Here is a 16,560-nt window from a genome sequence, read left to right as displayed (position 1 = left end):
TAGTCATATTGCACGTCATATTCTTGAAACTTTACTTCTCTTCCGTTATGATTATTTAAAATGATTCTTCAAAATTTACTTCTCTCCTATTTATGAAAAGCTACGATATTTATTCACTATGATTATAGCTCTACTTGAGAGCAAACCAATATACAGTTAACAATACGTTATTCACAGAGATTTGTTTGTAATTAAATAAAATGTAATTTAAACTGTTGCACTGTAAAATTCATTGACATTGTATATGAAATTAATTAAACTTTTCCAAATTGATTTTTAGAACATGTAGGGCAATGTGTCTCCCATCTTTTGTTGTAATTAACTAATATCATCTCATGACTTAACTGTTATTTTGTAAATCTTACATTTAACAATGTATTCGATTGTTTAGTTTTATATGGAAGGAAGTGGCATATGAGCCACGAAGTCAGTCGGCATTATTGTCTTTCGGAGGCCGTCAGACGGCCAATGTATATGCCACCAATGTATATGATAATCGGTCACAATATAAGACAAGAAAGTGATATACTCCGTGTTTTATTTAAAAATTAGTGCAACAGTGACGCCGAATTCTGGGGCTTTCTGAAACAACAACCCTCAAGGATATCAAAGTTGAGTATCTCATCATATGGAGCAGCTAGGTTATTACGTGAATTTTCATTAACTGTGATTGAAATTTTCTAGTTTTCACTCGCCTTCGTGCTTGTGAATGGTGGAGGTCCAAACTATTAAGTTGCTCCAGTGGTGTGATTGAGAATTCACTATTACCACTGTCCAACTATAGACAGAGCTAGCGAAACTGTATACTTTGCTCACTCATCGTCAGTACTAATTAAAATGCTTCCCTCCTCTCACACATTCAGGGTCGGCATTTTATATTACAGCGTGTCCTTAAAGCGACTCTGACTTGCATCCTCATAGTGGTGCTACTGGCGCTGCTCTTATACGAGTGGTACGAAATCTGAACGGACATCATCTTTCAGATGTAGAAACACGCCCCAACTTTCGTTTATGTCGCACAAGTTCTTCATACTGTGAATGTAGAAACATGCCTACAACTTTCGTTTATGTCGCACAGCTTCTGGGTACTGTGATATTTTTTTTCCATCAGTGTATACATGAACGACATTCCACTTAACAGTGATCCAGCAGACGGTACTAGTGCTATAATAAATTCCATTAAAAAAATCAAGTGAAGAGACTGTTGACGATATTCTGCAAAAAAAGATATTAAGTGTTTCTCTGAAAATGGATATTCCCTTAATTTTCAGAAACACACTCTATACATCAAATACAGACGTACCAACAATTGATGTAACACATGAACAAGAGGCACGAAACAGCGTAGAATGTGTGTGAAGTCTTATGGGACTTAACTGCTAAGGTCATCAGTCCCTAAGCTTACACACTACTTAACCTAAATTATCCTAAGGACAAACACACACACCCATGCCCGAGGGAGGACTCGAACCTCCGCCGGGACCAGCCGCACAGTCCATGACTGCAGCGCCTTAGACCGCTCGGCTAATCCTACGCGGCAACAGCGTAGAATGCTCAAAATTTTTGGATGTACATATTGATGAAAATTTGAACTCGAAAAAGAATATTACTGATCACCTCAAACAATTAAGTTCTGTTACTTTTGCTTTTCCTATAATTGATAGTCCTGGAAGCAAACCAATCACCCTCCAGACATATTTTTTATATTTCCAGTGAATAAGGTATATGGAATAATTTTCTGCGGTAATTTATCACTTACAAAGAAAGTATTGATTGCATAAAAGCGAGCAGTAGCAATAATACGTGATGCTCACCTGCAGTCATCACGTGGGCACCTCATCAAGAAGTTAGGCATTTTAACTGCACCACCGCAAGACATGTATTCGCTTACGAAACTCGTCATAAATAATTCTTCACAATTTGGGAAGAGTATTGATGTGCATATCCAAAACAATAGAGTGTAAAATGATCTTTATTACCCATTATTAAAGCTGTCAGTGGCTTAGAAGAAGTTCAATGTGTAGCTATAAAAGTTTTTCATCATTTGCTCAGTATCACAAAATATCTGAAAGCTAGAAAAGCAAGTTTTAAATCCACGCTAAAATCATTTTTCCTGGATAATTCCTTCTATTACAGGGACGAATTTTTATTTACAAACTGGTAGCCTGTAAAACAACCTTGTTTTTAAACGTAGTTACATGATTGGGACTAAAAAATTATATGTTCATTGTTTCCAACAATAATCATATATACATGACTTGTAAAGTCATCGTTAAAACCTTTCAAATAACACGCGGAACATGCAACTAACTAAAACAACAAAATGGGATCTCCGGAAACTCACAACGAACTGGAGACAAACCAAATACAAAGCGAAGATTAACAAGGAGCATGAGGCAAGTTTCACCGTTTGTAGGCATAACATCCCTCTGCCTCATCTAGGAGACTCTTAAGTTCACTGCATCATATGAAACGAATCTAAATAAATCGTATAAATTGAGTGTTAACATTATACACTGAAGAGCCACAAAAAACTGGCACAGCCATGCTTATTCAGTTACGGAGATACGTCAACAAGCAGAATACGGTTCTGCAGTCGGTAATGCCTATGTAAGACAACAAGTGTCTGGCGCAGTTGTTAGATCGGTTGCTGCTGCTACAATGGCAGGTTCTCAAGATTTAAGTCAGTTTGAACAAGGTGTTATTGTCGGCACACGAGCGATGAGACGCAGCATCTCCGAGGTAACGATGAAGTGACTTTCCCGTACGACCATTTCACGAGTGTACCGTGAATATCAGGAATCCGGTGAAACAGCAAATCTCCGACATCACTGAGGCCAGAAAAAGATCCTGCAAGAACGGGACCAACGACGACTAAAGAGAATCGCAGAGCGTGGCAGAAGTGCAACATTTCCGAAAATTGCTGCAGATTTCAGTGCTGAGCTGTCAACAAGTGCCAGCGTGCGAACCATTCAACGAAACATCATCGATATGGGCTTTCGGAGCAGAAGGCCCACTCGTCTACCCTTGATGACCGCACGACACAAAGCTTTACGCCTCGCCTGGGCCCATCAACACCGAGATTGGACTGTTGATAACTGGAAACATGTTGCCTGGTCGGACGAGTCTCGTTTCAAATTGTGTCGACTGGATGGACGTGTAGGGGTATGGAGACAACCTTATGCACCCATGGGCCCTGCATGTCAGCATTGGAATGTTCAGGCTGGTAGAGGCTCTGTAATGGTGTGGGGCGTGTGCAGTTGGAGTGCTATGGGAGCCCTGATACGTCTAGATACGACTCTGACACCTGACAAGTAGGTAAGCATCCCGTTTAATCACCTGCATCCACCCATGTCCACTGTGCATTCCGACGGACTTGGGCAATTCCAGCAGGAAATGCGACACCCCACATGTCCATAATTGCTATAGAGTGGCTCCAGGAACACTCTTCTGAGTTTAAACACTTCAGCTGGCCACCAAACTCCCCAGACATGAACATTACTGGGCATCTCTGGGATGCCTTGCAACGTGCTTTTCAGAAGAGATCTCCACTTCCTCGTACTCTTACGGATTTATGGACAGCCCTGGAGGATTCATAGTGTCAGTTCCCTCCAGCATTACTTCAGACATTAGTCGAGTCCGTAATGTTGCGGCACTTCTGCGCGCTCGCGGGGGGCCCTACACGATATTAGGCAGGTGTACCAGTTTCTTTGGCTCTTCAGTGTAAAACAGGCATTTAGAAACAAGGATGGTCAAGCACTAAAAAACTCATTGCAGTTCAAAATTACGTGAGTTATGCATTGTTAATGTTGTGGCGTAACAAGCTTGCTACGCCACACTGGGAAGGGAGCCGAAAGAAAGACACGCGTACACACACGCCGACTGGCGTGAATTCTGGAACAGGATAGTATTGAATGGTAGCAAGAAAAGTACGTAGCTGCTTTATACTTAACTTTTAATCTTGGTTTGTTTACACGTTCCTCTAGAGACATTTATACGATAACTCTCAAAGTAGGTAAGGCTAATGGCGCCTTGCTAGGTCGTAGCCATGGACTTAGCAGAAGGCTATTCTAACTGTCTCTCGGCAAATGAGAGGAAGGCTTCGCCCGTATTGTCGCTAGCAATGTCGTCCGTACAACTGGGGCGAGTGCTATCCCGTATCTCGAGACCTGCCTTGTGGTGGCGCTAGGTCTGCGATCACACAGTGGCGACACGCGGGTCCGACATGTACTAAATGGACCGCGGCCGATTTAAGCTACCACCTAGCAAGTGTGGTGTCTGGCAGTGACACCACATTTAACTGCGTTTTAAAAATGTATGACTGACATAATTTTGTGGCCTGAGTATTAACAATGTATGCGCCGAATTTGTTTATCGTCTCAATGTTTTCATGAATGCTCTGGCTCTTTTGAAGCATAGAAGTAAAAATCAAAGCAGAAATTTAGTTTTCAGGTACTGTTTATTATATTAGGTTTTTGACGTTTCAATCTATTTTTAATATGATCTTAATTTTTTGTTTCTTTTGTCAATAATTCCATTGCATTTTACGATGTCACAAAAATATTAATGTGACATACTTTCGTGACAGCAAAAGAAAAACAAAACGTATGACTGGCGCGAAATTTCGGAACTGTACCCTCAGCCCCTGTGCTACCAACTCACTTCGCTTTACAATCTTCGAGTGGACTGATATCGCGTCGAAAGTTCGACCGTCACTTTCTCGAAATGTTGGCACCAAAGCCGAAATTACTTTCACCCTGCTCTCAACACAAGTTTCGACTGTATCAGAGTGCGTTCTCTATGGCGGGTTCCCCCTGTAAGACTTTAAGAAGAATGTAGTAATCCTCAAAACCAAAGAGGATGGATGCTGATAGGTTTATTACAAAACCATCATTTAATAAGACATGGAATAACATATTAACACCAATTATCTGGAGAGAAATGGAACGACTGATATAAGTCGGCCCGGGGGAAGATCAACTTCGTTCCTGGTGTCTTCCAGAAGACATGAAACACAGTCTACACAGTTAATACTTAATAATCTTCAAATCGTATGTTTTACTAAAAAAGTTCGTATGAATTGATGGAATTCACAGTGAATGAAGACTCTTCAAGCAGCTTCAGTCATTGTGTAGTCCTTTACTGGGAACATTAGCGATTTCGCACCGTTACAGGTGCAAAAAAAAAAAAAAAAAAAAAAAAAAAAATTGCTCTGAGCACTATGAGACTCAATTGCTGAGGTCATTAGTCCCCTAGAACTTAGAACTAGTTAAACCTAACTAACCTAAGGACATCACACACATCCATGCCCGAGGCAGGATTCGAACCTGCGACCGTAGCGGTCTTGCGGTTCCAGACTGCAGCGCCTAGAACCGCACGGCCACACCGGCCGGCCGTTACAGGTGCATCCTCAAGTGATGCACTGCTAATTAAAATGCAGTTTCTTAGAATAGAATTTTTTTAAAAAAAGGTAATTTTTTTATAAAAGTTCTTAAAAATATTTGTCAAACCTGCATTAACTGAAAACTTGTGACTTTTTAAAAAAAAAAACATTACTCACTCGATTATTCCTCAAACAATCGGGTGACTACGATATCCCATAGCTCAGCTGCAAATCAAATGTTTTGATCCGTTGTATGCTGTTGTCAGTGGTAAAACTGGCATTAAGCACCAGTACTATATCTTTCAAAATTTTTATAACAAAATGTTCCCGTTTCGTAGAATCCTATTCTAAAAAACTGCGTTTTAACTGACAGCGGATCACCTGATGATGGGCCGGCCATGGTGGCTGAGCGGTTCTAGGCGCTGCAGTCCGGAACCACGCGACTGCTACGGTCGCAGGTTCGAATCCTGCCTCGGGCATGGATGTTTGTGATGTCATTAGGTTAGTTTGGTTTACGTAGTTCTATGTTCTAGAGGACTAATGACCTCAGATGTTAAGTCCCATAGTGCTCAGAGCATTTGAACCATTTGAACCTGATGATGCACCTGTAATAGTGCGAAACCGGTAGCGATCCCAAGAAAGGGCTGCAAGACAACTAAAGCGGCTTGAGGAGTCTTCATTTACTGTGAATCCCATCAAATCATAAGAACTTTTTTTAGTAAAAAACGGTTTGAAGGTTTTTAAATAATAACACTTTACTCTTTTAGCTGCGGCAGCCCTTTTTTCAAGATACTATGTAACAACCTACACAGAAAACCGCCGAACTGCCTACGATCAGGCGCAACTTAGTTAAACTCAAGCTCCAAAACAGGGCGCACGCAAAGGGACTATGCTACACTTCTGCCTTACATCACACAAGTAGTTCCACCAAACGTGGACATAGCAAACAAACGGCTGCACCCAACAGTGGGGGACTTGACAACATATGCTCGATGTCATGGGGGTTTCTGGTCACGTGCTGTGGCGCCACCTATAGGCAGTTGCGGCCGGTATTACACTATCAAATTTCTTTGGTTCAAATGGCTCTGAGCACTATGGGAATTAACTTCTGAGGTCATCAGCCCCCTAGAACTCAGAACTACTTAAACCTAAATAACCTAAGGACATCACACACATCCATTCCCGAGGCAGGATTCGTACCTTCGACCGTAGCGGTCACGCGGTTCCAGACTGTAGCGCCTAGAAGCGCTCGGCCACTCTGGCCGGCCCAATATCTTTGTCAAATATCTTTGTCAAAGAAATTTGATGGTGTAATAGGGAACTTTGTCAAATTTCGTCAGATATTTGATCAAATCTAGGGCCTCGGTGTTGATATGATCAAACAAAGCGCTTGTCTTCTGGTCAATGCAATGTGACATGTTACCACGTGGAGCGCTAGCATCGCTGCAGCGTTCTGTCATCTGTAGTGTTTACTTTTGATAAACCTTGCTGGTAAATACGATTGGTGTGAACCGACAACTACAAAATTAATAGAGATGTCTGAAGCTGGTGAGGCGCTTAACAACGTGAGGCACCCTTTATACAAAAATAGATTAAGAAGATTGGAGACCTGACCTAATCTAACCTAGCTCTCTCCTGTAGCAAGGAATCTGACTGTTACAGTGAGCCTGTCTTCTGCAGATATAGCAGTTCTTAAGTGAGTATTGTGCTTTGTGATATGAGGACACACTTCACTGAGCACATACAGAAATGTATGCTCATCCATTCTTAAGTAACTGATGTACGACTTGACGTCCTCCACTATAAGCTCACGTAACAAGTTTTGTTGGATGCTTTTATCGTGTCGTCGTAAAACCCACGGCTTCACCCAGGTACTTTCCCTTTTTTTACCCTGCTTCTCTTCCGCATGTGCACACAGAGCAACAATAGTGGTACATGCAACTGCTGTGGTTAATAACAAGTTGTCGTTGTCAGCCATCTTGAACTTTGACAAAAAAAATTTGATGACAGTGTAATACCCATTTTTAGCGTCACGTCAAAGATCTTTGTCAAATATATTTGACGAATATTTGATCACATCTTTGATCGAATCTTTGACAAAGAAATTTGATAATGTAATACTGGCCTACTGTGAAGAGTGTTGGTAGTGGACAAGGGCGATTGACCTGTTGTGGGCCCACGACCAGGAAAATACAGGGCATACCGCCGGCTGCGGTCAGCTGGCGGAGCTACGGGAAGTGAAGTGTGCCGATGTAGTGGTCTGGCCTCTGGCCAAGTTCTCTGCACTGGGTTGTTGGGTTGCATTTGCACCAGAATCCGGTTTAGCGCCCAGCACTGTATGAACTGTAATTATCTGCGATACTCTGTAGTATTTACGAGTACAGCTGAACTCCCAGGAGGGGAAATCTCTTGTGAATGAATAAACGGCATTCCCAGGAGTGTTAAATACGATTGGTACGTTTCTATTGCTACGTAAAGTGGCTTGTTTAATCTAGAATGTGTTTGAATGTATTCCATCTCCAGGAATCTGGATTTCAGGCTGGATGATTTGAGGTTTCGTTTCCGAACACGTGTGTTTCGGTTTAAATAAGGAAATGTGTTGAGAGCTCGCAGGCGGCGTCGCCAGTTTAGTGGTGGCCGTTACTGACGTACCTGACCAGACGCTGGGGCTTGTTTTTGCGAAGTTGTTACCACTACGGGTGCTGAATGTTAATGTTGTACAGTCCAACTGTAAGGAATGTTATCTTGACAAACGGTTTACCCTAGTACTTGCTGTATTAATATTCTGGACCACTGAGGTGGCCAGGGAGTGTGATGGGAAAATTTTATGTAGAATATTTTGAGAAGTATCTTGCAGTGGTTCGTTGGTTGATTTGGGGGAGGGGACCAAACAGCAAGGTCATCGGTCCCGTCGCATTAGGGAAGGATGGGGGAAGGAAGTCGGCAGTGCCCTTTCAGAGGAACCATCCCGGCATTTGCCAGGGGCGATTTAGGGAAATCACGGGAGACCTACGTCAGCATGACCAGACGCGGGTTTCGAACCGTCGTCTCCGGATTGCGAGTCCAGTGTGCTAACCACTGCGCCACCTCGCTCGGTCTCGTAGTCGTTAGTAATTCCGTCTCATCAGTTATCTGCAGAGCTGCCTTTGGGTATCAGAACGTAAGCAGGGCATCTCGTGAAAGTACTCTAACGCGGTGTTATTTTAAGTTATATTATTCATAGCCCGCCCGGTTGGCCGTGCGGTCTAACGCACGGATTTCCGGGCGGGAAGGAGCGCCTGGTCCCCGGCACGAATCCACCCGGCGGATTAGTGTCGAGGTCCGGTGAGACGGCCAGTCTGTGGATGGATTTTAGGCGGTTTTCCATCTACCTCACCAAATGCGGGCTGGTTCCCCTTATTCCGCCTCAGCTACACTATGTCGGCGATTGCTGCGCTAACAAGTTCTCCACGTACGCGTACACCACCATTACTGTACCCCGCAAACATAGGGGTTACACTCGTCTGGTGTGGGACGTTCCCTGGGGGGTCCACCGGGGGCCGAACCGCACAATAAGCCTGGGTTCGGTGTGGGGCGGCGGAGGGGTGAAGTGGACTGTGGTAGTCGTCGTGGGATCGTGGACCACTGCGGCTGCGGCGGGGACGGAGACTCTCCGTCGTTTCTAGGTCCCCAGGTAACATAACATAACATATATTATCCATATGCTTGTTAGATGTTGAGCCTTGATCTGAATGAGTTTTGTTTTGAGGCATATTCTCCTGCATATAATTATATAACCTGTTACTGAGCGGTCAGTATGGAACTTCAGTAATTACGACTTGTACCCTATGGAAGCAGCCTCTGTCTAAGTAGCTACCTGTGCTGTTCATTGTATTATTATATTTATGTAAATTGTTTTATTCTATTCCTTCGTAAATAAGCTTTGTTTCTTACATAATTTTTATTATCAAACTATGTATTTAATTAATATTTTGTTGATTTGTGGTTCTGCACTTTAGTAACCCAGACCTCGTTCCACTACACACTGTGGTACAGCAATTAGTTAGCAAGTAAAGTTAGACAGTACCACAGTATAATACCCCAATATAGTACCATAGGATAGTACCTCAGGACTTATCTACTATCGCTCCCAGAAAGAGCCAAGCTGGATATTATGCACTCAAAAGAAGAAAAAAAAAGGCACCCCGAATGAATTATCCGGATGGGATGGAAATCAGCAAATGTGATGTGTGGTGTCACCGCCAGACACCACACTTGCTAGGTGGTAGATTAAATCGGCCGTGGTCCATTTAGTACATGTCGGACCCGCGTGTCGCCACTGTGTAATCGCAGACCTAGCGCCACCACAAGGCAGGTCTCGTGATACGAACAAGCACTCGCCCAGTTGGACGGACGACCTAGCTAGCGACTAGATGTACGAAGCCTTTCTCTCTCATTAGCCGAGAGACAGAATAGCCTTCAGCTAAGTTAATGGCTACGAACTAGCAAGGCGCCATTAGCCTTACAGTGATTGTAATTAAAGTCTCCTGTGTATAGTCAAGAGCGATGTACCACAATGATTGATTAAAGATAAGTATTAATCCAGCTACGTACTTTTCTTCATAGCATTAATTACGTAGCCTGTTCCAGTACTTCACGCCCGTCTGCGTTAGTCTAGCGTGCATTTTCAGCCATCTCGATCTACAAGGTGTTGGCCCAGCTGCCGACACATCATGATGTGCATGTACAAACGAAAAAATGGTTACCATTTAAGGAAAACTGGATCATTTATTTAGGAGAAGAAGCTTTACAAATTCAGCAAGTTAATGACGCGCTGGTCCACCGCTGGCCCCAAGCAGTTCTTCGGCTTGCCATTGACTGACAGAATTGTTGGATGTTTTGGATGTTCTGAAGGATATGGTACCGAATTCTGTCCAATTGGAGGGCCCTGCCCATAATGTTCCAAAAAATGGCTCTGAGCACTATGCGACTTAAAACTTCTGAGGTTATCAGTCGCCTAGAACTTAGAACTAATTAAACCTAACTAGCCTAAGGACATTGCACACATCCATGCCCGAGGCAGGATTCGAACCTGTGACCGTATCGATCGCTCGGCTCCAGACTGTAGCGCGTAGAACCGCACGGCCACTCCGGCCGGCTCATAATGTTCCAAGAGTTCTCAGATGGGGAGAGATCTGGTGACCTTGTTGGCCAGGATGCGCTTTCGCAAGCTCGAAGATAAGCAGTAGAAACTCCCGCCGTGTGCGGGCGGGCATTATCTTGCTGAAAATGGAAGTGCAGGATGGCTTGCCACGAAGGGCAACAGAAAGGGGCCGTAGAATATCGTCGACGAACCGCCGTGCTGTGAGGGGGTCGCGGATGACAAGCAGAGGGGTCCTGCTGTGAAATAAATTGGCAGCCCAGACAATCACACTTGGCTGTCGGGCCGTATGGTGGGCGACAGTCAGGATGGTATCCCACCGCTGTCTGGGACGTCTCCAGACATGTCTGCGGCCTGGAATCTTACTCACTGGAGTAGAACTGCCTTCAGCGATGAGTCCCCCTTCGAACTGAGCCCCGATGGCCGGCGAAAACGTGTCTGGAGATATCCCAGACAGCACTGGGATACCAACCTGACTCTCGCCCGCCATACGGCCCGACAGTCAAGTTTGATGGTCTATAGTGCCATTTCGTTTCATAGCAGGAGCCCTTTGGTTGTCATCCGAGGCACCCTTACAACACAGCTGTACGTCGACGATATTCTACTCCCCGTTTTGTTGCCCTTCGAGTCAAGCCACCCTGGGCTTACATCGCAGCAAGATAATGCCCGCCCCCCCCCCCCCCCCCCCCCCCCGCCCATTAGGGCGAGTGTTCCTACTACTTGTCTTCGTGCCTGACAAACCCTATCTTCACCAGTAAGATCGTCGGATCTCTTCCCAGTTGAGGACTTTTGGAGCGTTATGGGCAAAGCCCTCCAGTCAGCTCGGGATTTTGACGCTCCAACGTGCCACTTGAGCAGAATTGGGCACGATATCCTTCAGGCAAACCTCCAAAAACTCTCTCAGTCAGTGCCGAGGTGAGTAACTGCTTGCGTAACGGCCAGAGGTGCACCAAAGCATTATTGAGTAGTTCAATTTGTGAAGCACTTAGCCTTGAATAATCGTCCAATTTTTCTCAAAATTCTGGGGTGCCATTGCAAGTGAACGTTGATCTGTATTGCCAGTCTTCATACTCTAGTTAAGTAATGTAGAACTTTTATCAGTGAATCGTTGTAAAGTGTTGCTCATCTGTGTCGCTGTCTAGCTTTGCAATAGCTGCTGCCTAATCCTGTTTGTCTCTGTGACAGATCTGTAAGATATATATATATATATATATATAGTTGCTGCGTGGAAATAAGGCAACTTAATAGCAGCAACTACTTGGTGGTGGACCGAGCGAGGTGGCGCAGTGGTTAGACACTGGACTCGCATTCGGGAGGACGACGGTTCAATCCCGCGTCCGGCCATCCTGATTTAGGTTTTCCGTGATTTCCCTAAATCACTCCAGGCAAATGCCGGGATGGTTCCTCTGAAAGGGCACGGCCGACTTCCTTCCCCATCCTTCCCTAATCCGATGAGACCGATGACCACGCTGTCTGGTCTCCTTCCCCAAACCAACCAACCAACTTGGTGGTGGCCGGTTCTCTTCCTGCCACAGTTATATGTCCATCCCAAACGTATCTGATGGCTAGAACAGTTCCAGGGAAATCTAGGAATAAGCAAGGCTTGACCCTACAGCATACCTTAGAAATATTTTTGACCTGATTCCATAACCACGTACAGGTGTCAGCTTCTTGGTTTATTGTCAGTATAATTATACAATTTAGATTTCATGCCATTCTGAAAACGTTAGACGTAAATTATAAATGCGTAATCATCCGTAAGGACAAACATAGCCGTGCTGGCCTCTTGCATCATATTGTACGTAGATTCATATCCTGACTCTGGTACTTTCGAGCTCGAAACAGTTTACATAGTTAAACCTATCAAGAAGTATCATTAGTTACTGAAACACTTCACGAGGTTAATGTCACACATGTTTATTAAGTGACACGCACTCAACTCGACTGTGACTCGTTGCTGCCACAATATCAAACGATCGCAGTACCACAAACGTCAACTACACGATATTTGCTACAACACAACAGAAAGATACAAACAGCAAAACTGCAAACGCCCTAAATATATTAAATCGCATTGCTTAGTAGACGAGAGGTCGTTATTATCAAATTCCTCAGCAAACAACGCCGATCTTCGCCTGAAAGTTTGTCGATAGAGAATGGGGGCAGTCCGTTTTTTTTTTCCCGTAAGACAGACACACAAATTTCGCTCAAGCCGGCCTCTGTGACCGCGTAAAACGGAGGCCGTGATTTAACAGTCCAGTTTTGGGCTGGAGTGTTGATTTATAATGCTCCGCTGCAAGCTGCATGTTCCTTACTTGGAAGACTGCAGCGTACATTCGTTAACTGTAAACGAAATGATACAGGAATGTGCGGTAAATCACTGGAACAAGGCAGTCTACCATACTACTACTACTACTACTACTAAAAACAAGGGTTGTTCTGTTGACATGTTACCGTGAATATGACACTTAAAATACAAGTAGTGAACGGTTGTCTACACTTGCACAGCAAGCTGACTGTGATTATGAGTCAAAAACACGAAAGGGAGACTAAGCCAAGAACGGAGCCAGACACAGTTTTAGCGCATCCGCACCGTTATTCAATCTGTACATTGAGCACGCAATGCTGGAAACCAAGCGGAAACTGGAACAGGAACTAAAGTACAGGAAGGAGAAATAGGGAAACGAAGATTTCCCCATGAACTGTTAATTCCGTCAGTGGTGGTCGTTGACTAGGAAAATTGGCTGTAGAAAAAGGGTACTGTTTCGAAAAAAGGTTACAATGTGGACACGGATAAACGTAAAACATGAGTAATGGAGTGTTGTCGGGTTAAGTGATGCTACGGAAACCAGATGAGAAAACGATGCGATGAAAGTAGTAGAATAGTTTCTTTTTTATTTTGGCAACAAAATAGTATACGACAGAGGAAGCAAAAAAATTAAAAAAGAAATCTTTCCCGAAAAAAAAAATGTGTTACGAATGAGAACACGAAACGATGCGATGAAAGTAGTTGAATAGTTTCTTTTTTATTTTGGCAACAAAATAGTATACGACAGAGGAAGCAAAAAAAAAAAAAATGAGAAACCTTTCCCGGAAAAAAAAGAAATTTGTTACCAATGAGAATAATTTCAAGTTTTAGAAAATCTTTCGTGAAAACATTGGTATGGAGTGTGAACGTGTACCACAAAGATTACACACAAGGGGAGAACAGAACCTTTCAGAACGTCAAAGGGAAATGCTGAAGATTAGATGAATATTACATATTTCTAGATTTCCAGAAGGCTATTGTCAGCGTTCCTCACAAGCACCTTCTAATCAAGTTGCGTGTCTAAAGAGTATTATCTCAGTCGTGCGAATGGACTCGTGACGTCCTGCCAGGAAAGCCACATTTCATAGTAGCTGACAAAGTCATCGAGTAAAACAGAAGTGATATCTGGCGTTCGGCAACGAAGTATTATAGCCTTCCTAGACTGTTTGCAGATGATGCTGTCATTTACCGTTTTATGAATCACCAGAAAATCAAAACCATTTGTAAAAGGGTTTGATAAAAATGGCTGTTGACTCTAAACTATAAAAAGTCTAAGGTCATACGTTAAATTTTGGTTACACGATAAATCACTCAAATGTAAGGGCTATAATGTTCTGCTAAATACCTAGTTCACTAACAAAGCACTTCAGGCCACAAGTGGCCCACCGGGACCATCCGACCGCCGTGTCATCCTCAGTGAGGATGCGGCTATAGGAGGGGCGTGTGGTCAGCACACCGCTCTCCCGGTCGTTATGATGGTTTTCTTTGACCGGAGCCGCTACTCTTCGGTCGGGTAGCTCCTCAATTGGCATCACGAGGCTGAGTGCACCCCGAAAAATGGCAACAGCGCATGGCGGCCCGGATGGTCACCCACCAAGTGCCGGCCACGACCGACAGCGCTTAACTTCGGTGATCTGACGGGAACCGGTGTATCCACTGCGGCAAGGCCGTTGCCTAGTTTACTAACAACATAACTGGAAACTATCGCATAGATAATGTTGTGAGGAAGGCGAACAAAACACTGCGTTTTATTGGCATAACACTTAGAACACGCAACAGATCTACTGAAGAGTCTGTCTGCTTAACGCTTGTCCTTTATCATCAGGAGCACTGCTCCTTGGTATGAGCTCCTTAACGGATAGGGCTGACGGAGGACATCGAAAAAGTTAAAGGAAGGGCAACTCGTTTTGTATTGTCGGGAAATAAGGGAGAGAGTGTCACGGGTATCGCAAGCGAATTGGGGTGGCAGTAATAAAAATAAAGGAGTTTCTCTTTGCGGCAAGATCTTTTCACGAAATTTCAATCACCAGCTTTTCTCCCCCGAATGTGAAAATATTTGTTTGGCGTTTACGTACGTAGGGAGAATCTGTCATCGTAATAAAAGATGAGAAATCAGAAATTGCACGGAAAGAGTAAGTGCTCGATTTTCCCGCATGCGCTTCCAGAGTGGAACGATGGAAAAAAGTCTGTCGGTGATTCGATGAACCCCCATCGACGCGCTAAAATGTGAATCTCGGTTAACTAATGAGCAGGTTCTGAACCTAATCGGGGAAAATATAAATTTATGACAGAATTTGACTGTAAGGAGGGAAGCGTTGATTAGATATTAGGGAATTAACGATTTTGATTTGAGATTAATAAATAATCACTTTCGTAATAGACCGCAGCCTTGGCCTCTGCTAGTTCGCTATATGCATCTTGCGAGGTGGATCCTGGGACAATCGGGAGCATTCGCTTCTTAATGGGTGCCAGCACCAGCCTATGCTACTATACTGTTTAAATACTAAACTAATCAACTGACGAGTCAGCATCAATTGAAAATTTCTAAAATACAGCAAGTTCGGACATTTCGCCTGCGAGATAAATTCGTTTATTCTGTGACACATAGTTGCTCCGGTGTGAGCGGACCACTTAGGTGAATAATTAGCGATCAATGGGTACACTTGTTACAAGAGACGCTACCCTATATATGTATGTGATACTGCTGCTAATAACTACCTTCGGTTGGACACCATTTGCAAAACAGATTGGAACTGAATTATTTGACGAGTACAGAAAGATATAAAGAAGTCGTTGGTGTTAATTTTCGCAATTTTGCTGATATGTTAAACGGTAATTCTACCAGCCTAAATTATTTCCAGAAGTTTGTAGAAAGTGAATTTGTGCTAAGCTTCTATACAAGAAGCTTCGGCCATTTGGGCGGTGACATTTGCTGGTGAATCTGCAAGCGCGATCAAGGAAATTCGGGAAGTGTTTTCCTCCAATTAAGAGAAATCTGCTTTACGGCTACGCATCATATGGTCCAATGCGAACTCAATAGCACCGTATCCGAGGATTCTGTGTAAGTTCCTATTTATGAACAGTAAATTCACAGACGACCGAAGATCTTCGGCGGCTGCTACTGCACTACGAGATCGACGACTTCCCAAAACTGCAGTTGTACTATTACTGGCAAGTCATAATTTTATTTCAGTACATTATATCACGCAGTTTTGGCGAAGACATCACGATTAGTGCTTGCGTTCTTCGAGGCTTTGACGATATAATACAGACCCAAAACGCCATGCTACATTAATTTGGTCTTTGGATAATAAACGAGAAAAATTTCGTGTAGTTATGGGATTAATTTTTGTCACTGCAGAAGTAGTAGCCACAAGACGTTACAATTAAACATCCTTAGTAATCCTGATTTCAATTACTTCAGTCGATTATTAAGTGTATCTTCAATGTATCACATACATTACATACGTACACACTCCTATACAGGCTAGGGTGACAATTTAACGAAGACGATAGAACGCATCATAACAACAATCATAACCGTGAAATATGCTACTTTAAGCAATGACACTGTTCAAGCAATGTTATTAGCCGCAGACACGGCAGCTGGCCACGCTTACCCGACGCTGCAGCGGCGAGAACGGAGGCGAGTAGCAGCAGCAGCTCCGTTGCCATGGCAGCGGGCGCGCGGCCGGCGCGCTGCCTTCGGCGGGCACTTTGCACACGACA

The 16,560-nt window shown here is 43.8% G+C and overlaps 1 pseudogene; it reads right to left on the bottom strand.

Annotated features, from left to right (window-relative positions):
• Positions 1-14,389: 14,389 nt before the first annotated feature.
• LOC124623267 lies at positions 14,390-14,506 on the bottom strand (annotated as a pseudogene).
• Positions 14,507-16,560: the final 2,054 nt, after the last annotated feature.

This window comes from Schistocerca americana, chromosome 7 (assembly GCF_021461395.2).
Source record: "Schistocerca americana isolate TAMUIC-IGC-003095 chromosome 7, iqSchAmer2.1, whole genome shotgun sequence".
Taxonomy (NCBI): domain Eukaryota; kingdom Metazoa; phylum Arthropoda; class Insecta; order Orthoptera; family Acrididae; genus Schistocerca; species Schistocerca americana.
The sequence above is the reverse complement of the archived record's forward strand: the minus strand, read 5'-3'. Positions and strand labels throughout refer to the sequence as shown.